This window comes from Nycticebus coucang, chromosome 8, assembly GCF_027406575.1.
Source record: "Nycticebus coucang isolate mNycCou1 chromosome 8, mNycCou1.pri, whole genome shotgun sequence".
In the NCBI taxonomy this organism is placed as follows: domain Eukaryota; kingdom Metazoa; phylum Chordata; class Mammalia; order Primates; family Lorisidae; genus Nycticebus; species Nycticebus coucang.
The window spans coordinates 46462064-46488624 of NC_069787.1; the positions used below are offsets into that span (position 1 = coordinate 46462064).

The window sequence follows — 26561 nt, forward strand, 5'->3', positions numbered from 1 at the left end:
AGCACCCTACCCAAAGCATAGAGTGAGACTCTGTCTCAAAAAAAAAAGAAAAAAAGCCTGAAACAGATGAAACAGATGCTCTAGGAATTGGGGACAAACTCTTATTCCTTAGCTCTTACTCCAGATACAGGGTATAATTCTTCTACTTCCTGTCTCTTTGTTTACTGACTGGAGTTCACTTATTTAATAGTAATAAGATCACTCAGTTGTGACTTAAAGAGTACAGGAAGAGAAGACAGACCTGCAGCCATTATTAATCTGGGAAACTTGGTTATAACTATCTTCAGTGAGATTTAAACCTATCCTTATTTCTAAAGTATTTTTTGGTTGGGAAACTTGGTTATAACTATCTTCAGTGAGATTTAAACCTATCCTTATTTCTAAAGTATTTTTTGTTGACAAAAGCTCAGGATAATAAAATGTTTATTGCTTTATCTTGCAAGGAGGTAAATGTTTACGATGTTCCAGTACCCTGGGTAGATACTATCTTATTCTCATCCCATTAATAAAAGAGTGGGGGGGAAATTCTCAAGTAGGTAATATAATAAACTCATTAATCTGCATTGCTTTAGTTATCATGAGTTAGTAACTTCTTTCAGCAATCAGGATTCCTTATGGCAATTTTCAATGGGGCTCTTCTCTGTACAATCTTTCCTCTAATCCAAAATTCTGGAATGGATCACAATTTTTTGCAATATTCTAGGATTATAAAAAATGTAGTCATATATTCCTTAATATACTTTATAAGTATCAATCATTATAATTCATAAGTAATTTATTACGCTTACTATATTCATGCTATTTCCTGTTAAAGAAATTAAAGTGAAAAAAGGTTAAAACAACCTCCAGGGGACAGAAAGCAAATTACCTCTGGAAACAGGACCTCAAGCTCCAAATCCTTTAATTTTCAGGGGCTTTGATTTAAGTACTCTAACTTCCCAAATTTTAATTAGTGTTGAAGATCAAAATGATATTTTATATACTTTAACACTTTTTTTTTTGGCCGGGGCTGGGTTTGAACCCGCCACCTCTGGCATATGGGACCGGCGCCCTACTCCTTGAGCCACAGGCACCGCCCTAATATTCAATAAAATATAAATGATTATGAATGTCAAAGAAACAAATCCATGCAGAAACAAAGCTAAGTCAAATACATCATTTATCAACAAAGAAAAGCATATCCAAATAAGAAAGTGCCTGGACATGGTCTTTGTGTGTTTTCAGCACAACATAGAGCTTCAATAAAGTGGGATATCACAACCACCACTCCTTCATAAAATAAAAAGGATGAGAAAAATAAGACACATAGTACATCCAACAGGTAATCCTTATGCAGATAACCCAGGAGAAATACTGCAGACATCCCAACTACTACCCTGTAATGAGGGCTCAAGTCAAAGTTCTCTGCTCCACACTACCAACTATGTGCTATTATTCTCCTCCTTTATGATTTCCTGATAATCAAACTCATATAATTACACATGGTCCATTAGCCATTACTGTTTTACTGGTTGTGTAAGAAAATGTTTTTTTTCACTGTTGTGTAAAGAAAACATGCATCTATGAATATTATTTCCCTATTTACTATAACTTATAGCTCTCTCAATATACTAAATTTAAGTATATAAACCTTACCAAAATTTAGAGGAAAAAACACAACTATTATAATCCCACACCCTTCACTTTGCGCCATATCCTAGAATGGATCCCACGTTCCAGGTAATATCCTAGCACCATTCTGCTCTAAAATGCAACTGTTCTTGTTGAAATATTTTGCGCAGTTCTCGATGTCGTATTTTAAGAAGCATATTGACAATGTAAAATATGGCCAGAATGGCAACTCAAATCACTATTAATATAACATAAGTGAAACTTACATATGGAGAATTTATGTGAGAAATATAAGTAGTTAATCAATTAATGAACAAAATGTCATCAATAACTGTCTTCTGCCAGTGAAGTATGTCATAGAACAGAGATTAATTTTTTTCTGAGATTCTCCAGAAAATAAAACTAAGGTCAATGGGTGGCAATGTAAAAAAGAAAATTTTCACTTCGCTATATGAAAAACAATGTTCAAAAAATTAAATAATATAAAATGAAGATGGTAATTTTGAAAAATATGAGAAACTTTTAAACTGAAAGTGTCAAGCAACATATAAATACTACCCTATCTTATTGGAAAGAGGATTAGAATAAATGATACTTTTTAAACTCTTTCCAAATCTAAGATTCTATTCCCATTTAGAATTACTTTTCAGACTTTATTAAGTAATTGGCTTAAAAAATGTTGACACCATGAGTAGAAACGTTAGCCAGTCTATCATCTATGAAGTTTATACTTTTCCTTACAATTATGATGAGAAAGCTTTTAAAATGTGACGTAAGACATGTTTTTGTTTTTTGAGACAGTCTTACTTTATTACCCTTGGTAGAGTGTCATTGCTCACAGCAACCTCAAACTCTTGGGCGTAAGTGATTCTCTTGCCTCAGCCCCAGAGTATCAGAGACTATAGGCACCTGCCACAAGGTTGGCTATTTTTAGAGACCAGGATCTTGCTCTAGCTCAGCTGGTCTGGAACTCATGAGTTCAAGCAGTCCACCAGTGTTGGCCTCCCAGAGTGCTAGGGTTACAGGTGTAAGCCACCACGCCTGGCCAGGGCACTTTTTAAAATTCTAATTCATTTTAATTTTATTGACTTCAATAAAGATAGTCTCCCATCCAAACTAAATTCACAATGGCATATTTAAATATACAAAATCTTATTTTACCCAATGAAATTTTTATAAAAACACTTGATATACAACAACTCAACCAATGCCCACTAACATGAAAGAAAAGCTCTCAGCCAAGTATTACCAAAAGAACTCCACTCCAATGTGTACTAGAATGGCAATGATTTCCCCTTCCTCATATGCACTAAGGTTTTTTTATTTAAATATACAATCAAAGCTTATAATATATCCCTAGCAGCATACCTTAAATTCATTCTCTTGTGCTACTAAAATACATATATACATACATATGTGTATGAGAATATGTATTAATCTGTGAACCAAGCAAAAATCTTGTCTTGATGTATTCTAAAACTATTTTCTGAAAAAGGTAATTATGAAGAAAATTAATAGTCAGTTTTAACCCTGTCATAAAACTTAAAAACATGTATATTGTGTTTACTTTTTTTTCTTTCTTTCTTTCTTTATGTGTTTATTTATTTATTTTTTTTAAATTTTTTTATTAAATCATAACTGTATACAATGATATGATTATGGGGCATCATACACTCACTTCATAAACCATTTGACACATTTTTATCACAGTGGTTAACATAGCCTTTCCGGCATTATCTCAGTTACTGTGCCAAAACATTTACATTCTACATTTACCAAGTTTCGCAAATACCCCTGTAATATGCACCACAGGTGTGATCTTTTAACTGTGGCATCATAACAACCTCAAACTTGGACTCAAGCAATCTTCTTGCTTCAGCCTCTGAAGTAGCTGGAACTACAGGCCTAGGAAAACTACACCTTGCTAGTTTTTCTATTTTTAGTAGAAACACAGTCTCACTCTTGCTCCATTGCTCCAGCTGGTATTCACTCTGGGCTCCAAGAGTGAATACAACTACAACTACAAGAGTGAGCCACCCGCCCAGCCTTGTGCTTATTTTTTCAAGTAATACCACTTTATGATTAGTATTATAAAATCATTTATGTTGATATAGAAAGAGTATTTCTTAAGTTAAAGTACACGACATAACAAAATTAAAAGTCAAAATTGTTTCCCAGTTATTATTGTACATTATAACAATTATCACATAACACACAGCTAGAAATGTTAAAAGAAAACAATCAATTAATGTATTGTCCTTATTAAACACTGAAACAAAGGTACTCTTTGACTACGCTGTTCCAATTCTGTGGACAACCTGATTCTTCCAGTTAACTATTCCCAATTTCATGTTTATAATTCCAGATTTTCAATTCATAAACACATATACCCATAGAAAACATATTATTTACTTTTGGAGGTACTGATAATAAATCTAAATACTTACTGACATTTCTGTAATGTAAATTAAAAGTTGAATATACTTGCCTGACCAGGGTAATATCCATATCCTTTTGAATAAGTTCAGTCTGTTTATTATTCAATTGTAATGATAAGGCATTATATTTAGTCTGTGATATTTCAATTTCTTTCTTTGCTTCAAATAAACTGTCTTCAAAGGCCTAAAATTAGAGAACTTGTGTCACACGCAAACATAATAAATATAAAATAAAATAAAAATTCTGTTATGTTACCTATCTCACAAAATGACAGAGAAAAAACTCAATGATTTATTTTTCACTTAAAAAATTTGACACAAACTATAATTTTTATATCAGTCATGGATTTTTTTTCAGAAACAAAAAAATACCATGGCTTTGTGGCAAAATTTGATGTTATATTTTCAAATAATATATTATAGAATTAATTTTAACTACTTTTGTGAAGAATTAAGTAAGTATTATATCTAAATAAAGTATATCCACATAAACACCATATAATCATTATTTCTAAAAATGAACATAAAGGTTTAGGTAAAACACTAGATATTCCTATATATTCACAAAAAAAGCATTGATATACACATAAGTGGGCAGATAGAGGAAGGAGAGCAAAGGAGGAGAGAGGAAGGAAAGACTTTTTAAAAAACCTAAAATACTCAAAACCAAAAATAACTATGCTGATGAATCTGAAACACATACTAAGTCAGAGCTAAGCAAATACCTTTGTATCTCTGTGCCATACTATATAGAGAGATGGCTAGATTTTCAAATGAGAAATAGTTAAGACTAAATGCACTGACATACTTAGTAGAAGAATCCAAACTCAGAAAATGAAACTACAGACTTGTAAAAAAAGAGTTCTCAATCTCTTAAAAAGAGATTAAAAAATAAATTTGAGACTATGGCCTACATATGTAGAAGAAATTTTAAAAGCAGCACACGTAGGACCTATCTAAAGCTGTTCATGTCAAAATACAATGTTACTTATGCCAAGTATTAGAATGAGGCAAGAACCCCCAGGCTCAAAGAAAAACATGTAGTTCCAGACTGGGGTATCCAACAATGTCAGAAACCTCAAAAGTGCTTAATGTGGACAAATAGAGGACACTGAAACATTCCCACTCAAGATAAACCCTTAGAAAGTCTAACATTCAAAAAGACAGTCAACAAAGTGAACAAAAGAAAATAAACACTATCCTAGCAAATATCAAAACCATTTCAAAAGAACTATAAATAAACTTAACATACTAAAATTTTATGAAATAAACATTACGAAACAAAAATGCAACAACCAGGCACCCAAAGTGAAAAAAGTGACAGTTGGTATCAAAAGTAGAAGCAAAGGGATCAATAAAAAATTAATGAAATAATCCAACCAAAGCTGTTGGTAGCCTGACAAGTCATAAAACAGGTGGCAAGGAGTCATATTTCAGATATATTCTGAAGGTAGAAAGGATAGGACCTGTTGATAAGTTGCTGTGGGGTAGCAAGACAAAGATAGGAATCAAAGATTTCTCACAGGGAGTTGGCTTGAACAAATAGGTCAGTGATTTTTAATGGGTATGCTGCATCACGCTGGTATGGCATGAGAGGATCTTAGGTGTGCCTAGAAATTTTTTAAAGATCATTAATTAAATTATTTTTGAAAAAAGTTCAAAGCCCAGCAAGTATGTTCTTATTTTTACTGTTTTTGATCTACATAATTGAAGTGTGCCATGGAAGTTTAACTATTGGTTCAAATGTGCTTTGGGATTAAAAAAGGTTGAAAAACTGTGATATAGGTGAATAGGGATTCCATTTACCATGAATGTGATAGGGCAGATTAGGAAAGGGATTGGTTTGAAGACAATCATCAGTTGTGTGCTTCATATGAATATATATTTTTAAGTCATTAGAAAATACTAGAACAAGTTCCCAATAAGCTTAAAACCTACAAAACTTTTCATAAAAAACTTAAATTGCTAGAATAAAACAAATAGCAGAACTTCACTGTACCAATAACCACAGAAGGGGAGAAATCAAAGGAGGAAAGTGGACCCATAAGTACAGGTAGTCTTAAAGGCACACAGAATTCTATCTTGGGTTTCCACTGTTGGGACATCACAGCAAAAAACAAAAATACAACTCTCTGAAAGAAGGCTTCTTGATAACAATACAGTGTCAAAGTAAATTTTTCATTGCTTCCACTGTATAGTGTACAATTTTTGAGCCATTTGACTATAAATTTAAAAATTCAAAAGTAGAAAGAAAATTTCAAAAGGATAATTAAAAATTTAATAAATATCAATACATTTAACCAAATATATGAAATCTACTCACAAAAACACTTTGCCTGGTCCTGAAAGCTTCTTAAATTTCAACTCCAGTTTTATGGGAAATGTTATACGGGATTTAAAATGGAAATTACAAGCTTATTTTATGAAATTTGCATAATTGTTTATCCAATTTGCATAATTATTTATCAAAGTCAGAAAAAGGCAGTGCAAAAAAAGGAACATTTCAGAGCAGTATCACTTAGGAACATAGACACAAAAATCCAAAATAAGTTATACCATACTAAAGAAAATTTGTGTTTATTTATAGAGTTATATCATTCCAGAAATGCAAGGATGATTTAACATAAGAAAATCTATTAATATAATTTATCATATTAATAAATTAAAGGAAAAAAGTATAAACAAATCAATAGATTCCCAAAAAAAGTTTTAAAACAATACAACACCTTTACAGAATGTTTTTTTTTAATTGCCAACAAAATAGGAATATAGAGAAAATTCTGAATTTGGTAATAAGAATGCCAAAAACATCTACAAATATTATAACTAATGGTGCAATTTTTAATTAAAAATCAAGAAAAACTTGCTTTACATTTTAAAATGTCCTACAGGTTTTAACTAACATAATAAGAGGGGGAGAAAGGATATTAAATATATATTGTTAAGCGAAATAGTATACTCTTTTTTTTTTTTTTTTTGCAGTTTTTGGCAGGGGCTGGGTTTGAATTCGCCACCTCCAGCATATGGGGCCGGCACCCTAACTCCGTTGAGCCACAGGCGCCGCCCAGAAATAGTATACTCTTATTAGCTATCCATAAGATCTTACACACACATAAAAAAAAATAAAAGAAAGAATACACACTTAGAACTAGAGTTGAGCAACATTAGAGTAAAAGATGACTACAAAACTTAATTGCTTTTCTATATAATACAACATTTACAATACCAACAAGAAATACAAAATAACAAGAAATAAATCTTATAAACCAAGGTACAATAGTTATAAAATCTTACTGAAAAATATGAAATATAACCTAAATAGACGGGAAGATATACCAGGTACATGAATGGAAAGAATCCTTACTATAAACATATCAGTTCTTTCCAAATTTATCTAAAAATACAATGCAATTTTAACAAAAATTCTAATGGTTTGCTATTGAACTTAGCTACTAGTGCTAAAATTCCTATTACTAATAAGCCAAAACTAAGACAATTTTCAAATAGGACAAAGAATAGAAAATGTTCCTACTGAAGAAAAAATTTTAATAAGCTTTGCAAATTTAAAATGCAATTCTCAAAGAGGGATAAACTAATAGGCCAAAGACACATTAAACATAATCCAGAAGCAGACCAAATAATATATATTGAAATTTGATAAAAGATGAAAATATCCTTCTACATCTTTGGGAAAAGGCTGAACTGCCCAATAAATGCCAGCGGTACTACTATGATTAAATAGAAACCCACCCAACCAGGACCAAAAACATCTATCTACCCTTCTTCCCAAACTTGTCTTCATTCATTCCATTTGTCACCATGTAACACAGCTTACTTTTTCATTGCTAATGTGTTTTATACCTCTTACCACTACAATATAAATTCTATAAAAACAGGCATTTTTAAACTGTTGCTTCTGAGTTACTGTGTAGTGCCAGTCACATACTTTATACCCAATAAACTTTTGTTGAATATGGAGAACTGTAAAATTCTTTTCTCCAAACTTACACTAACCACACCCTGTCACCAACCCTTACTCTTTAGTGTCAGGAGACTAACCCACTTCATCCAACTTCTTCAAGTTAAAAATTCGATAAAATACACCAAATCACAAAGGACACAACTTCTTTCTGCAACACATGCTTAACCAAAGCCCACTAAACTTGGCAGCAGGCACCTGGCCGCTTTTGTTTCTCTCTCTATAAAGCCCCACTCATTTCACAACTTTGGTAAGACACTCCCACTACAGTTCTCCCTGTATTAACAACCTCAAAAACCACCTATTTCTTGGGTTTCAGAAAGTTTTTAAAATTTGACATTTTGATGTTCTGACTCAGTGTGTGGACAGAATTAAGGATGTCTCATCATTACCATGGTAGAGTGAGCACTGGAAGACTCGTATCTAACCTGTTTGTGGAGATCAAAGGTCTAAGATACATAAACTTTGTTCCAGGTCCTGTGCTCTCAAATTTTTCTTAACCAAAAATGGGTAATTAGATTGTTTAGGATACATCTTCTGTTCCAGTAAATCTTTGACTTTTATTTTCCTTTTGGAAGCTTTCCATCTGAGAATATCCTTTCTCTTTCATTCTCAAAACCCTTTTCACCAAATGGTACTTTTTCACTAGACATAATTTAGAAATAAAATGGCCCTTTTGGTTTCCTGATACATGTTTAAACTATTCGGTATGCAGCATCTTAAAACACAGTCCTCTAGGAATTAGAAATATGAAAGCCTCTAAAGGAGAAAACAGCACCCAATATTCAGTGATTTCCTTAAATTAACTGCAATTATACAAAAAAACAAACATTTTTACTGGATACAGTTGCTACTCTATTGACTATAAATACTATCATATGTATCATTCCTTTATCTTTTTGAGTCAAAAGAACACAGGGATGGTAGAAAATGTCTAATATCTCTTAAAAATGCCTTCCCCACCACATATTTGATTGTAATTTGGGTTTTTTTCACAAAACAGCATATATTATTCTATTCATATCATTTGAATTAACATAATAGGAAGCCATCACCTCTGCATATTTAGTTTTTCAACAGTTAAATCTTTGCCTTCTCAAGGAAGAAATAATTTGATTTTTCAACAATATTTCCCCATTTCTTTAAAGCAGCTCCTTCTCATCTTTTTTCTGTCCTTGTCTCTCTTTTCCCATCACTGAGAAAACATTAAGTAAATTGGTCTGAAAAAGTCAGTCTGTCATTATTTGTATAGTTTGCAACATATACAAATCAGAATACATATATTTTAGACTGCAACCAAAAAATATCTAAGGATCAAATTGTATTTATTTCACTTGAAACAATATATGAAGTTTCCACAACCAAAATGGCAGCATGAGAAGCTTCAGGGAGATAACACCTCCAGAGAAAAAGCATAATTGATGAAATATACAAAAAAAAACAACAAATGTTTGAAGGATCTGAAAATTGTCCCAAAGGCATACAGTAAATGAAGAAACATTTATTTAATAACACCTACAAAGGTCCATTAGGAACAGTGAGAATCTCTAGTATTTAAAGATACCAGCCCACTACAAGTTTAGCTTCACAGAAACACAGCCAACAACACAGACATCTTCCATAGGAGGGGCAGGACACTGGCGATCACAATCCTCTCTCCCTAGTTCCTGACCTCCTGACCATTCAGTGATCATTCGCAGGGAAGAGGCTCTACTCTGGGTATCAGAGGTCAATAGTATCTGGGTACTAATCATGATCACACTCATCCCACATCATTCATAATCATGAGGTTCAATATGGAAAGAGGCAAGACTAGAAGACAAAAAGCTATCATTTCACCAAGCACCCTACTCGTAAAGCATGAATGTCACTTGAAATAAGCGGTTCATTTTTCCTACCCCAAGCTTAAAAACAGTGCTTCAGACATTGTGCCTAAGAGTAGAGGCAGGCAATAAGAACAAAGAACTAAGATATTTCTTCCCTATTAAACTAACTCTGTTTGAAGCAGACAGTGGAGAAATATATTTACATTTTATAAATATATTTATATTTTTTATATGTTATATATTATGAAAAACTGAATTTGTTAGCAAACTAAGGAAAACCTGGGATCTTCATGAGAGTAACAAGATAAACTGCAGGCCAACCAGATAACTGGAAAAAACACTGCTAGTAGAGCCCTCGAAGGCTATAAACTTTTAAAGACTGGCTGTATCAAAAACCATCTCTGCAAGCCAGAGCAATAAGGCAAGAAAAAGAAATAAATGGCATCAAAACAAGAATGAAAGAAGTAAAACTATCTCTGTCCAGAGACAAAATGATCTTATATGTAGAAAATGCTAATCATGATTCCATGGAAAAAACTGTTGGAACTAATAAACAAACGCAGCAAAGATACAGGACACAAAATTAAAATACAAAAATCAGTTGTGTTTCCATGCACTAACAATGATCAATCCAAGAAACAAAAACTAAAACAAATCACTAAGAAAAAAACGCACTTACAACAGCATAAAAGAGAATAAAATACCTAAGAGAAAACTTAGCCAAAGAGGTAAAGGGCATATATACCGAAAACTACAAAACACTACAGAAAGAAATTAAAGGTGACATGAAAAATGGGAAGAAATAGAGTGTTACTAAAATGGAAGACTTAATACTGTTAAGATGTCAATACTACCCACAGTGATCTGTAGATTCAATACAATCCTTACCAAAAATCCCCATTACCATTTTTTTAAAAATGGAAAAATCAATTCTAAAAATCATACAGAATCTCAAGAAAACCTAAACAGCTAAGACAAATTTTAAAAAGAACAATAAAGTTGAAGGTCTTACATTCCCTGATTCTGTAATTATTAAAAAGCTACAGTAATCCAAACAGTGTGGTACTGGGAGAGAAAAATCCAGATAAGAGACTAATATATACAATAGAAAGCCTAGAAAGAAACTCTCATATATGTAGCAAAATAAATTTTAAAAAAGGATACCAAGACCGTTGGATGAAGAAAAGACAATCTTTTCAACAAATGGTGTTGGGAAAACTGGATATCCACATTTAAATAATTATACTAAAAAAAATCTTGTATCATATACGGGTATACTTAGTTTTACCATAGTTCTTTATTGTGCTTCACAAGACATTGCACTTCTTATAAATTAAAGGGTTGAGGCAATCCTGCAATAAGCAAGTCTATCAAGAGGCATTTTTTTCTAACAGCACGTGTGGACTTTGTTTATTTGTATTACATTTTGGTAATTCTAGGAATATTTCAAATTTTTCCAATATTATTGTATCTTTTATGGTAATCTGTAATCTTTGCTGTTACTGTTCTAATTGTTTGGAGGAGTTCATTCACGAGATTTAAGGCAAGATACCATGTATAAAACATAAAAGTACAAGGCTGAGGCTCGGCGGCCACAGCACAGTGATTAGGGCACCAGCCACATACACCAAAGCTGCTGGGTTCAGGCCCAGGCCAGGTAAACAACAATACCAACTGCATCCCCAAAATAGCCGGACATTGTGGCAGGCTAAAAAAATAGTCCCAGCTACTTGGGAGGCTGAGGCAAGAGAATCACTTAAGCCCAAGAGTTGGAGATTGCTGTGAGCTGTGACACCACAGCACTCTACCCACGGCGACAAAGTGAGACTGTCTCAAAAAACAAACAAACAAAAAAAAACCAGTACAAGGTTGAGCAGCAAGTGCTGATGTTGAAGCTACAGCAAGTTGTCTAGAAGATGTAACTAAGATTTTCAATGCAGACAAAACAACCTTCTATTAAAAGAAGATGCCATCTATGACTTTCACAGCTGGAGAGAAGTAAATCCCTGCCTTCTAAGCTTAACAAGATTTAACTTGTTGTAAAATAAGTTAACTTGTTAACTTTCTAACTCTCTTGTTATGGGCTAAGGCAGTTGGTGACTTAAGTCGAAGACCATGCAATATTTCCTATTCCAAAACGCATAGGACCTTTAAGAATTATGCTAAATAACACTTCCTGGCTCTACAAATAGAAGAATAATGCCTATATATCAGTACCTCTGTATACAGCATGCTTTGCTGAATACAGTATTTAAAACAGATTGTTATTACCTATTGCTCACAAAAAAGATTACTTTAAAAATACTACTGCCATTGACAATATCTTAGTTAACCCAAGAGCTCTGATTGTCATTTATAAAAAGATTAATGCTTTTTTATGCCAGGTAACACAGTATCAGTTTACAGCCCATGGATTAAGAAAGATTCACATTCTAGAATATGAAACCAAATGTTTGAAGGATCTGATCTGTTATTAAGAACATTTGTAATTCATGAGAGAAGGTCAAAATAGTAACATTAACAGGAGTTTGAAAGAATTTGATGCCAACCCTCAAGGATGACTTTGAGGGGTTCAAGATTACCATGGAATAAATAATTATAGATGTTGTAGGAAATCAAGAGAATTAAAAGTAGAGTCTGAGATGTCACTGAATTGCTCCAGTATCATGTTAACAGTCAATAAATGAGAATTGCTTTTTATGACATAAAAAACAAAACCATTTTCTTGAGATGGCATATATTCCGGTGAAGATACTGTGAACACTGTTCAAATGGTAACAAAAAACTGAGAATATTCCGTAACTTTAATTTACAAGACAGCTGAAGTTTTGGCAGGATTGATTCTAATTTTTGAAGTTCTACTGCAGATAAAATGCTATCAACAGCATGCCATGAAAAATCCTTCATAAAGAAAAGTCAATTAGTGTGAAAAGCTTAATGGAAGAAAAAGTACCCAATGTACTCAGCCCTACTATGAAACTAATTTAGGGTTTTCACATGAAAGCTATAACCCAGTTACAACCTAAGAATAGGAGGAGGAGGGAAAGAGAGGGGAGGGAGGGGGGGAGATAGGTAGAGGGAGGAGGATTGGTGGGATTACACCTCCGGTGCATCTTACAAGGGTATATGTGAAACTTGGTAAATGTGGAATGTGTCTTGACACAGTAACTGAGAGAATGCCAGGAAGGCTATGTTAACCAGTGTGATGAAAGTGTGTTAAACGGTCTGTGAAGCTAGTGTATGATGCCCCATGATCATATCAATGTACACCGATATGATTTAATAAAAAAAAAAGAAAGAAAGAAAGAAAGAAACGAAACAGAAAAACTGAAATGTGAAGTAAATCGATTTTTCAATTTTTATAGAGAGGTATTGAAAGGATAAGAAAAGATTCACTAAATGGGGGAGGAAATTATAAATTCTCAGAATTTTGGCAGGGAATACTTTGTTCTACCTTTCCACAACTCATTCTCCAGAATTACATATGTCCAAATTATACTCCAGAACCTGTTTTTTTTTTTTCTTTTAAATACTTATCGACATGTTTGTTACAAATAAAAGAACAGTGCATTTAGATTGTGATTTTAAAAGAGATGATAAGATTGGCAAGATGTAAAGTGTTTCAAAGGCAAAGAGAATGTTTCTATTTTGTTTTTGAGAAATGATAGATAATGTGTTTTCATGAAATACTATACATATTTAAACCCTCATTCCTGGATATTACTTCTTCTTATTCATTTAAATGTGAATAATTCATTATGCTTCTAAAATTAACTATCAAATCCATAACAAATTAAATTCAATAATTAAGTTGAAAATAAAAAGGGATTAAAGGGTAAAAAAAAAAAAAGAATTACCACAGCCACCTCACCTTCACCAAACACCACCCTAAGCAGTTAGCAGCCATCAAAAATAAGGCAAGATTATCCATAGCAAAAAGATGACAACTTGATGAAGACACAGATAATGGTTAGCATTCGTCAGAAATACTGTATTTTTTAATTATGATATATACATTGTTTTTTAGACATAATGTTATTGCACAGACATCAAGGACTTCATGTACAAGATAGCTGACCAGAGACAAGTGATTGCCAGACCATCTCAGAAAGAAGGAAAAGTTTTACCTGACAAAAACACATCTCAAGTATAATTCTGAAAGAAATTTGCCAGGAACTACTAGAGATTCCATGGGAAGAAGCTGCAGAGCAGACCAAAGAGCAAGATATCAACAGAGAACAAATGCAAGAAATTTAGAGTCCTGTAGCGAGGGTAAGTGGAGATTTTGTTTCTCTCCTCTTCATGCTTCTAATGTTGTACCGGCCAGCAGTGGAATTATAGACAAATGCCAGCACACTGATTTCAAATTAAGCAAGAGTCCTTTATTAGGCCAGCCAGTGAAGAGCAGGCTCACACCACAAAGTCTCTTGACCTCCTTGAAGTAGGGGTGCAAAGTTTTTATATGGCATTTCAAGCAGGGGATGGAAAGTCCTAGCGTAAGCAGAATTTTATAGAATCTAATGTCTGCAAGGTTAGAGCTATGGGGAGGGATCTTACAGAGGGTCAAAAACTACACACAGACAGACCAGACTTGTGACAGTACTGTGGTTTCCACAAGATTTTTTCAGTTGTCACAGGATTCGGCAGCTCTCAGCTAAATTTCCTTCCTGTTTTTGCAGGGTTGCTGCTTGTTCAAGGGGCTATTTTGGTTATAAAAGGGGGGGGCAGGGCAAGCTCTTAACAAAATGGAGTAAGTCTGGTTCACTTGCCCAAAATAGATGGAGTTAGGGCAACACACTAGTAACTAATAAGCAGCCCCCCAGAGCTGCTAAAGAGCTTTTCTACCATTATAAACCCCAAAGCTTGCTGCTACCAATGAAGTGGGAGCTTCTTAAAGACAGAGCAGTGGGATACCAGCCCAATCAAGGTCACTCCCTGTTACCACAGACCTGAGCTGGGATGCCAGGTGCCATACTGCTTCTCCACCGTTGTCTGCCTCTGTTCTCCCAAGGGAGGTCTAGTCCTTGTGATTTTGTATCCCTTCCCCACATAAACATTTCCTGATTCTGGCCTAGACTGCAGTAGCCATATGGGCCACTGGGTCTGGGGGGATGTGTGATCTCAGAGTTTGAACATTCCAGGCAGGCTGCCAGCTCTCAAGACTCCTTCCTCACCTCATACCCTGCCCACTGCTGCTGAGCAGCACAGGTACCCCAAGGGACAACTGACCCAGGGTTCCCAGGAGCAACTGCTTCTCCTGTGTTGGTGTGTCCACTAAACACTGAGGCTCCAAGAGTAGGGCTCACACCTTTCACCTTAAAAACCAGCAGTGGACCCATGGGTCCTAGAACTGACTCCAAGCCCCCTGCCTGCCAGCCTTCCCAGGTACCACTTGCCCAGCTGCTCCAGAAGAGCAGGGCATACTTCAAAGCAAGGGGATATTAAACCTGCTTGAACACTCCATGGGCAACTCAGAACCAGCATGCTTTTCCCTGGCATGATCAAGGACTGAACTTAGAGGACCAGGAAACAGGCCTGCAAGCCAGATCCTCTCTACCAGGAGTCAATAGTGTTGCTTGGGGGCATGGAGGAGAAATTTGTGAACTAATCTTGGGAGGCAAAAGAGCCCACACAAGCAAAACTGAAAGGACAGTGCAATGAGGGTCTAAGCTGCAACACCATAGTAGAGAACCCTTCCCAGGTTCAGAAAAAGCTACACTTTCAGTCCAGGATAGGATCCTAGGCAGGGAAGCTCCTAACCTGTGGCACCACTGCTGGTAAGCTCAGCTACTTTGGACTGCAGCTTGAAATCAGAAGCCAGAAGAAGACCTTGAGATACAGGAGGAGGAAGAAGAGTGAAACCCAATCCCAGCAGCCAGTCTGTGAACCCCAGATGGCCTCTACCTGACAAGTAGATTTTCTGGCTTGGCAGGGCCACTTTAGTCCTTCCCCAGTGGCTTTCTGCAGCAACTTGAGAACAGATCCTAGACCCCCAGCCAAGCTAGCTTTTATTACTTCTTCTGATGGACTAGAATTAGTTATAGGTCCCCAAAACAATACTAAAGGTGGATCTTTCTGAATTTGCCACCTACTGGCAGGGAGGACAATCTGTACAGCCCATAACAGCATTTATGACTCAGTCACACAGGGCATAGCTGACTTTTACCCATAAGAATGAGCTACTACTATTTCAGAGTTGTAACTGGGCATGCCAATAAAATTCACACTGTTAAGAAGACCACAAGGCTAGGAAAGAGAAAGGATTTCAAGATCTCAATCTTCCCTTGTCAACAAGAGACAGGGTATCTGCCCAATGCATATAGTACACCAGTAAAGCCTACGAACAACTAACAATTGGGAAAACAACCACACTAAGGATATCTATAACTAAGACACCCATCCAGAATTGTAGCTAGCCATGTATAAACAAAGCTGAGGGAATTCATTATCACTAGAGCTGCCCTACCTGACATGTTAAAAGGAGTCCTTCAGACTGAAACAAAAAAATGCAGGACAGTTACTCCAAACCATATGAAGAAATAAAGATTTCTGTCCAGGCACCGTGACCCCATGCCTGTAATCCCAGGACTCTAATAGGCAGCAGTGTGAGGATTGACTAAGGCCACGAAATTCAAGATCAGGCTGGGCAAGAGAAAGACCCCACCTCTACAAAAAATAGAAAAATTAGCTGGACCTAGTGGCATGTGCCTGTACCCTCAGCTACATAGGAAACTGAAGCGGGATAATCACTTGAGCCTAGGAGTTTGAAGTTTCAGTGAGCTATGGGGATGCCACTGCTCTCTAGCCCAAGTAAGAGAGAAAGACTTGCTCTCAAAAAATAAATAAATATATTTTTTTAGAAAAGATTTCCAGTAAAGATAAATATCAATATGTGGGCAAATATAAAAGCCAATGTTGTTATATATTTGGCTTCTTGACTTCTAACTCTACTTTTTATTTCCTACGTGATTTCAAAGACATACATAAAACATGTATCAATCTGTGTCACTGGGCAAAGAACATATAAAAATGTAATTTGTGACAATAACATAAAGTGGAGGGGCAGAGCTATATAGAATCAAATTATTTTATATCCCATTAAAGATATTCAGTATCAAATAAAAATTAGACTGCTATAAATTCAGGACGGTATCTGTAGCCACCATGGTAACCACAAAGAAATTATCAATAGAATATATACAAAAATATTAAAAAAGAATTACAATGTGTCACTACAAACCATCAACACAAATAAAAGTAATAACAGAAGAAATGATCTACAAAAAAGATGTAATATATACAGAGAAAAAATAAGAAAATGGCATGAGTTTGTTATTCCATATTAGTACCCTGTTTCCCCCAAAATAAGAAAGTGTCTTATTTTAAGGTGTGCTCCCAAAGATGCGTTAGGTCTTCTTTTCAGGGGACGTCTTATCTTTCCTGTAAGTAGGTCTTATTTTCGGAGGATGTCTTATTTTTGGGGAAATGGGGTAATTATTTCAAATGTAAATGATTCATCTCTCCACTTGAAAACAAAAGATTGGCAGAATCAATAAAGAAAACATTATACAACCATACAAATTCAAAGACACAAACAGGTTAAAGGTACAAGAATAAAAAAAGATACTCCATGCAAATAGAAACCAAAATAACGGTAGATACAATATCAGACAAACAGACTTTAAGTCAAAAATGGTCACAAGATAGTAAGGAGAGCAAAATACATGTATACTTGTCAAAAATTCAATTCATCAAGGACATGTAACAATTAAAGGGAGAAACAGGAAATTATATAACAATAGTTGGAGATTCAATACCCCGCTTTAAATGACGGATAAAGCATCTGCACAGAAGGTCAATAAGGATATGGACGTCTTAAAGAACACTATAAACCAAGTACACTTAAGAGGCCTACTCTATCCCCAAACAGCAGAATACCCATTATTCTCAAGTACATATGGAACATACGCCAGAACATAAAGTCTTTTCTGAACACATGGAATGGAACTAGAAACTAACAGCAGAAGTAATAAAGGAAAATTCACAAATATGTGGAAATTAACCCACACTCAAACAACCAATGAATTAAAGGTAATCCAAGGGATTTATAAAATGTTTCCAGATGAGTAAAAACAAAAACACAACATACAAAAACAGCAAGGCAGCTGTTCAGAAGGAAGTTTACAGCTATTATTGTCTGCATTAAAAAAAAAAAAAAGTATCTCAAATTAATAACCCAACTTTGTACTTTGAGGTCAAAAACAGAATAGCAAATTAAACCCAAAGATACAAGAAAATAATAAAACTAAAAAAAAAAATAAAGACACATTATTTTTCAGTTACGAAACTGAAAAAGACAACCTAAATAAATGAAAGAAATAACACGTTGATGGATCAGAACACTTACTCAAAGATCAGAATAGAAATTGTAAAAAAAAAAGGTGAAAAATAAAAACAATAAAGGAAATCAATTAAAACTAAAGTTGATTCTTTGACAAGACCAACACAATTGGCAACCCTTAGCTAGATTGACAATAGAGACAAAGATGCAAATAACTGAAATCATGAACAAAGTTAGAGCACTAATATCAACCATCAAAAATAAAAAGTATTATTAGAAAATGCTATAATCTATTGTATATCAACAGATCAGATAATCTTTGAACTGCACAAATAGCATCTATGGACAAATATACAGATTACCTAAACTGACTCAAGAAGAAACAAAAAGAGACTGAATCAGCTATTGAAACCTCCCTACACAGAAATCTACCAAACATTTAAAGAATTTATGCCAGTCCCTCTCAAAATCTCCTAAAAGCTAGAAGAGGTGGAAAACTCCCTCTTTTTGTAAGAACAGCCTTATTCTAATACCAAAGCTAGAAAAAAGATAAAGATATCCCAATAATGTAAGTATGATTTAACATTCAAAAATCAATGTAATACACCATACCAATAAAATGAAAGACAGAAACTTCATGATCGTTTCAATAGGTGCAAGAAAAAGCATAGCAAAACTCAATATGCCCTTCCTAATTAAAAAACTCACCAAAATAGGAATATAGAAGGAAACTTCAATTTAATATAGTAACATCAACAAAACAAACTCATAGCTAGTATCATACTTGAGGATGAAAGAGCGAATGAAATCAGAGAAATCAGAAACAAGACACAATGTCTTCCCTTTCCTTTTCTATTCAACATTGTACCAGTGGTTCTAGCCAGGGTAACATAAACTAATTAAATAAAAAGCATATAGATTGGAGAGGAACAAGTAAAACTATTTCTACTTGCAGATGCATAAAATATGCAGAAAATCCTAAGCAATTTACTAAAAAACTATCAGAATTATACTAAACCTCTTCAAAAAACTTGTAGTATACATGATCAATATACAAAGATTAATTGTGTATCTATACACTAGGAATGGAAGATCTGAAATAAAATTTAAGAAACAATTGATTGAAAAATAAAATTTCATGAATACATTTACCCAAAGAAGTGCAAACTTAAACTCTGAAAACTATGAAACTGAAAAAAAAAAAAATAAAGACAACCTAAATAAATAAAAGAAATAACGTTGACGGATCAGAACACTTACTCAGATGGCAATACTCCCCAGATTGATCTAGTGATTCAATGTAATCTCTATCAAAATTTCAGCTGGGGGCTGAGTGCGGAGGCTCATGCCTATAATCCTAGCACTCTCAGAGGCCAAGGCAGGTGAACTGCCTGAGCTCACGGGTTTGAGACCAGCCTGAGCAAGAGCTAGACCCCGTCTCTAAAATACAAAAAAAAAAAAAAAAAAAAAAAATAGCCAGGTGTTGTGGCAGGTACCTATAGTCCTAGCTACTCAGGAGGCTGAGGCAAGAGAATCACTTGAGCCTAGGAGTGTGAGGTTGCTGTGCACTATGATGTGCACGGCATTCTACTGAGGGAAACAAAGTGAGATTTTTGTCTCAAAAAAATTCTTTTCTCAGCTGGATTTTTTTTTTTTGCAAAAACAGAAAGTCTGATTCTATAATTCTTACTAAAATTCAAGAGATTCAGAATAACCAATCTTGAAAAAGAAAAATAAATTTGGAGGACACACATTCCAATTTGTTTTTTTTTTTCTTTTTTTATTAAATCATAGCTGTGTACATTGATATGATCATGGGGCATCATTCACTAGCTTTACAGACCGTTTACCAAGTTTCACATATACCCTTGTAAGATGCACCGCTGGTGTATCTACCCCTTCCCTCTACCCACCTCCCCCCTCCCTCCCCTCCCTTTCCCCTTCCCCCTATTCTTAGGTTGTAACTGGGTTATAGCTTTCATGTGCAAACCCTAAATTAGTTTCATAGTAGGGCTGAGTACATTGGGTACTTTTTCTTCCATTCTTGAGATACTTTACTAAGAAGAATATGTTCCAGCTCCATCCATGTAAACATAAAAGCGGTAAAGTCTCCATCTTTCTTTAAGGCTGCATAATATTCCATGGTGTACATGTACCACAATTTATTAATCCATTCATGGATCGATGGGCACTTGGGCTTCTTCCATGACTTAGCAATTATGAATTGAGCTGCAATAAACATTCTGGTACAAATATCTTTGTTATGATGTGCTTTTTGGTCTTCTGGGTATATGCCCAGTAGAGGGATTACAGGATTGAATGGCAGATCTATTTTTAGATCTCTAAGTGTTCTCCATATCTCTTTCCAAAAGGAATGTGTTAATTTGCATTCCCACCAGCAGTGCAAAAGTGTTCCCTTTTCTCCACATCCACGCCAACATCTCTGGTCTCGGGATTTTGTGATATAGGCTAGTCTCACTGGAGTTAGATGGTATCTCAAAGTAGTTTGATTTGCATTTGTCTGATGATTAAAGATGATGAGCATTTTTTCATATGTCTGAAGGCCACGTGCCTGTCTTCTTCAGAGAAGTTTCTCTTCAAATCCCTTGCCCAGCCTGCGATGGGATCCCTTGTTCTATTCTTGCTAATGCGTTTGAGTTCTCTGTAGATTCTGGTTATTAAACCTTTGTCAGAGACATAACATGCAAATATCTTCTCCCATTCTAAGGGCTGTTTGCTTGCTTTACTTACTGTGTTCTTGGCTGTGCAGAAGTTTTTTAGTTTGATCAAGTCCCAGTAGTGTATTTTTGAAGCTGCTTCAATTGCCTGGGGGTTCCTCCTCATAAAATACTCGCCCAGCCCGATTTCTTACACATTCTAATTTGAAAACTTGCTACAAATCTGCAGCAATAAAGACAAAGACACAAGGATAGATCTACGTAGATGAAGGAACAGAACTTTGGTCTAAACCCTATTTTTATTGATACTCAATAAAAATGTCTTTGCATTTTCTTTGGGGGAAAAGAATCATCTTTTCAAGATATGGTACTGTAACAACAGAATAACACAAAAGAATTAAGTTAGATTCATATTTCATGCCATATTAAAAAGCTAACTCAAAATAAATCAAAGAACCTAAGACACAAAACAATAAACTTTAGAAGGAAACATAGTTGTCAATATTCACAACCTTTGGTTAGGCAATGATTTCTTAAATCTGACACCAAAAGCACAAGCAATGCCAAATAAATAAATAAATAAATAAAAACCCTGATAAATAAAATGTCATCAAAATGAAAAACTTTTGGGCCAGGCACAGTGGCTCATACCTGTAATCCTAGCACTCTGAGATAGGTGGATTGCCTAAGCTCATGGGTTTGAGACCAGCCTGAGAAAGAGCGAGACCTCCATCTCTAAAAATAGCCAGGCGTTGTGGTGGGCGCCTATAGTCCCAGCTACTTGGGAGGCTGAGCCAAGAGAATCACTTGAGCCCAAGAGTTTGAGGTTTCTATGAGCTATGATGCCATGGCACTCTACCACAAGTGACAAAGTGAGACTCTCTGTCTCAAAAAAAAAGAAAGTAAAAAAGAAAAACTTTTTTGTTTTAAAGAACACCATCAAGGTCTGGTGCAATGAGTAGCAACTGCCTACAGTGCTGGCTACTTAGGTGGCTGAGGCAAGAGGATCAGTTAAGCTCAGCAGTCAGTGTTACAGTGAATTATGACTGGGCCATAGCACTCCAGCCTGGGTGATGGAGCAAGTGAGAAGAATCAAGAAAGAAAAAAATAACACACAAAATTGGAGAAAATATTTTTTTCTTTTTTTTTTTGCAGTTTTTTGACCAGGGCTGGGTTTGAAACCGCCACCTCCGGCATTTGGGGCTGGCGCCCTACCACTTTGAGCCACAGGCACCACCCCTGGAGAAAATATTTTTAATTTATAGATCTGATAAGGAACTTGTATCCAGTATACATAGATGAAAAGGATTTGGATAGACATTGCTGAGAGGTATATAAATAGCCAATAATACATGAAAAGATGCTCAACATCATTAGCCATAAAGAAAATACAAATCAGGTGGTACCCGTAGCTCAGTCAGTAGGGTGCCAGCCACATACAACCAAGGCTGGCGGGTTTGAACCCAGCCCAGGCCAGCTAAAACGACGACAACTACTGCAACAACAACAACAACAACAAATAGCCGGGCGTTGTGGAAGGTGCCTGTAGTCCCAGCTACTTGTGAGGCTGAGGCAAGAGAATCGCTTGAGCCCAGGAGTTTGTGGTTTCTGTGAGCATTGATGCTACAGGACTCTATCCAGGGAGACAGCTTGAGACTCTGTCTCAAAAAAAAAAAAAAAAGAAAGAAAGAAAATGCAAATGAAAACTACAATATGCTATCACTTCATATCCATGAGGGCAGCTATAAGAAAAAAAAAGGAGATAATAATAAGTGTTGACTAGGAATGAAGAAATCGAATCCCTGTACATGGCTGTTCAGAACATAAAATGGTTATGTTGTATCTACGTACAGGTTTACAGTTCCACCAAAGCTTAAAAACAGAGTTACTATATGAGCTAATAATTTCATTCCTAGGTATATACTTAAAATATATGTAGATGTAGGGAGAAAAAGTAGTGATGATTTTACAATTTTGTGCATAATTTAAAAACTACTGAATTTTGTATTTCAAATAGATTAAGTATATAGCATGTGAGTTCTATTTCTTCTAAAAAAGCTTTCTTACTGCAAAGAAAGGATGCAAAGTTTTCTTACTGACAAGACAATGTAATTGTACAACTTAGAAAAATGAAAAAGTACGTACAGCCTTGGCACCCATAGCACAGTGGTTACGGTGCCAGCCACAAACACCAAGAGTGGCGGGTTCAAACCCTGCCCAGGCCAGCTAAACAACAATGACAACTATAACAAAAAATAGCTGGGCATTGATTAATTAATTAATCAAAATTAATTCATAATTCAGTATACCTCAGTATACCTCCCATCTGCTTTCTAACAATTCCCTCAAAATTAATTCATAATTCAGTATACCTCCCATCTGCTTTCTAACTTTTCACTAAAACTAATAAAAATGATTCTTAGTATTCTAACCTAATGAAGAAATACAGGGCTTTTGACTTACAAAGAAATGAATAAAAACGTAGGCTTCCACTTAGGCACAGTAGCCATTGCCTATAAGCCGAGCACTTTGGGAGGCCAAGGTAGGAGGATCACTTGAGGCCAGGAATTTAAGACCAGCTCTATCAATGTGAGAACCTGTCTTCCCCCCAAAAATAAAAATTTAAAACTAAAGTCATAGTAGTATATACCTATAGTTCTAGCTACTCAAGGGGTGGAGATGGGAAGACCACTTGATTTCAGGGGGTTGAGGCTGCAGTGAGCTATGACTGCACCATTGTACTCCAGCCTGAGCAAAACAGAGAAATCCTATCTCTTAAAAAAAAAAGGAACAAAAGAAAAAATAGACTTCCCTGCCAAACAGTGAGTCAAATTATATAACCAAAATACCTAAAACCATGAAAATAATAGGAAATACAGAGATGTGAGATTGAATCACAAATCAGTAAATTATTGAGTAAATGATGTGGAACACGCATGAGGAATTTCTCACATACGCAAGGAAATTTGGATCTGTGAGACTGCATCACAAATCAGTAAACTATTGAGTAAGTGACATGGAACATCACACTCAAAAATGAATTCTTAATTAAGACTCTGAAGTAAAGAACACTTAGTTATATATAGCTCCTAAAGTAAAAACATTAGAGAAGAAAATAATAAATTTGATTTTATACAAACTCACAAACTTTTGAAAGTTCAATTCACCTTACATAAGGTTCAAAAAACAGGAGGCATATTTGTAATATATAAAATAAAGCATCAGTATCCAAAATAAAAAATGCTTATGAATAAATAAGAAAAAGACAAACACCTCAATAGAAAAAAATGTCACATAAGTAAAAAGTCATTGGATATCACAGAACTGATTATTTGAATGAATATAAGGAAATAAAAATTATCATCAAATACTCATATAGCTGTAAATTAACAAAAGCAAGTACCACTTACCCTTATCACATACCAAACTGTTTGAAGGATGTAGAGAAGTAGAAACTGATATAAAATTAAGAAAACAAATGCACCAAAATTCATTTATCTCAATGGCTCTGGCTCAGGCTCAGTCATTCTCTAATCGTGCACTAACAGATTTAAGATACTGCCTGAAATATCTGCAATGGATTGATTTACACAATCAAAAAGACATATCCTTCTCCCCTATCTTAAATATTTACACACATACACATACGCACACACATCCACTGAGGTGTCCCTCAGTATCCAAGGAGGATTGGTTCTAGGACCCTTTGCAGATACCAAAATTCAGACACTCAAGTCCTTTATGGAAATGCCAGAGTACCTGTGTAGAACCTACCCATATCCTCCCATATACTTTAAACCACCTCTAGATGATTTATAATATCTAATACAATGTAAGTAGTTGTAATACTATATTTTTATTTGTATTAATTTGAATTATTACATAGTTATTTTTTATTATTTTTTTCCAAATACTTTCAACCCATTTTGGCTGAATTCACCAAAGCAGAACCCACGGACACTAAGAGCCAACTATCTCTATGTGTTGAATAGCTGTACATACACATGTATTTATATATTTTTAAAAGTACATGCGTATATTTACCACCACTACCATTTGTTTCTGACCTTTTCAACAAAATTTATGGTAAGAAAGAAACCCGAAATTTGGTGGGAAAAGAAATGAGCAAAACTCCTCATAAGACAAAGAGAATGCCGCAAAAAAGTATTATTTTGGAAAAATGCTGATCAAAAAGGATAGAAAAACCCATGGTTTCATTTGATTAGCCTTTAAAAAAAGATGTAGGAATATTATGATGATTTATTATAACTTTTATCTTCTATAAAAATAAAATTTATTATTCAAATTTTTATTTGAATAAGGCCCTTTAAAGCCAAAGAAAGCATCATCTGAGAACTACGATTTTTTTTTTCAATTTTTTTTATACTTTATTTTTTTAAAGGACCTGGGATTAAAGTCAATACTATATTGCAATGAATTCTAGCTATAATTATAAATTTAAAAAAGTCAAAACCCAGGACTCTAAATATGTTTTTTCAAAACACATTTTATTTCAAAATGCAATAGCCTTTATTTTTTAATGATTACATTTTAGGATAACTATTTGAAGTCAGTTTCCTGCTTTGCAACATCAATTTTTAAAAAGCTGTGGGTCTTAAGTGAAAGAATATAAATTAATGCTAGTCCCCACTGGTGGATTTGAATATATAAGTTGTTATTTAAAGAAAATAACATGTTTTAAGTTTCCTACAAGAAGTTAGATCCAAACAAGCAGCGTGGATTCCATTCTTGTTGTATACCTTTATTTTTGCATCAATGCTGTATTTTTCTTTTCTCCAGTGTGCTTCTTGCTTCCTCAGTTTCTCCAGGTCATTTAGCAAGTCAGTGCAGCGGGTACTTAATTTCTCATTTTCCTCCTTCAGATTTTTTATAACTAGTCTGTTTTGCTCTTCTTTATTCTGTACACACTCCTTTGTGTCCTGTAGAACAGTACCAGAAGGGCCAATAAACAAACAAAAAAACCCACCAAAACATGAAAAAAATGTGAGAACTAATCAGCAAATATAAACTGTGCAGTTTTACCCTCATAGCAGCTTCTTCTATATTTGATAGCCAAGGTCACCTGTGTACTTTTATTGGCCTCTTTTCGTGCAGGTGGATGGGTCATATTTTTTCACTGGATGACAGCTTTGATGAGTACACATTTGCAGAGCCCATTAATTGATCAAGCTGCCTTTGATGCTGTCCCCAGCTATTTTTGAGACCCACACAGACATATCCTCCCAGACCTGGGTATTATCAATTAATAATGACAGTCCCATCAGAATCTAATTACAAGAAGCCACATATTCACACTCCTACTTTCTTAGCTCCATTTCCATCATTAACTATTTATCTGACAGTTATAAAGCTTGGAGTTCTAGCTTTAAAGCATCTTTATCAGAGTTTCTGCATGTGAAAAAACTGTAATGTATAGCAGGGCCTAAGGCAATTTTTCCTCCAAGCCTGTCACTTCCTGGGCCACAAAGGCTCACAAAGCTTAAAGCAGGACTTCAAAGCAACAGTCCTACAAAACTATGTACAAGTCAACATACCTTAACTTCTTGACTTTTATCTTTAAATTTCTTCTCCAAGTCACTGAATTCTTTCCTTAAAAAAGCATTTTCTTCATCTACTGCAATCTTCCGTTTTACAAGGTCATTTATTTACTGTTTTAGTAATGATTCT

At 34.8% G+C, this 26561-nt stretch overlaps 1 long non-coding RNA gene across 1 annotated transcript; it reads right to left on the reverse strand.

Annotated features, from left to right (window-relative positions):
• Positions 1-4110: 4110 nt before the first annotated feature.
• LOC128592706 (uncharacterized) lies at positions 4111-26561 on the reverse strand. The gene is made up of 3 exons (XR_008381980.1): positions 26429-26561; positions 25634-25813; positions 4111-4233 (listed from the first exon to the last, which is right to left on the reverse strand). It is a non-coding gene; the product is annotated as an uncharacterized LOC128592706 (long non-coding RNA).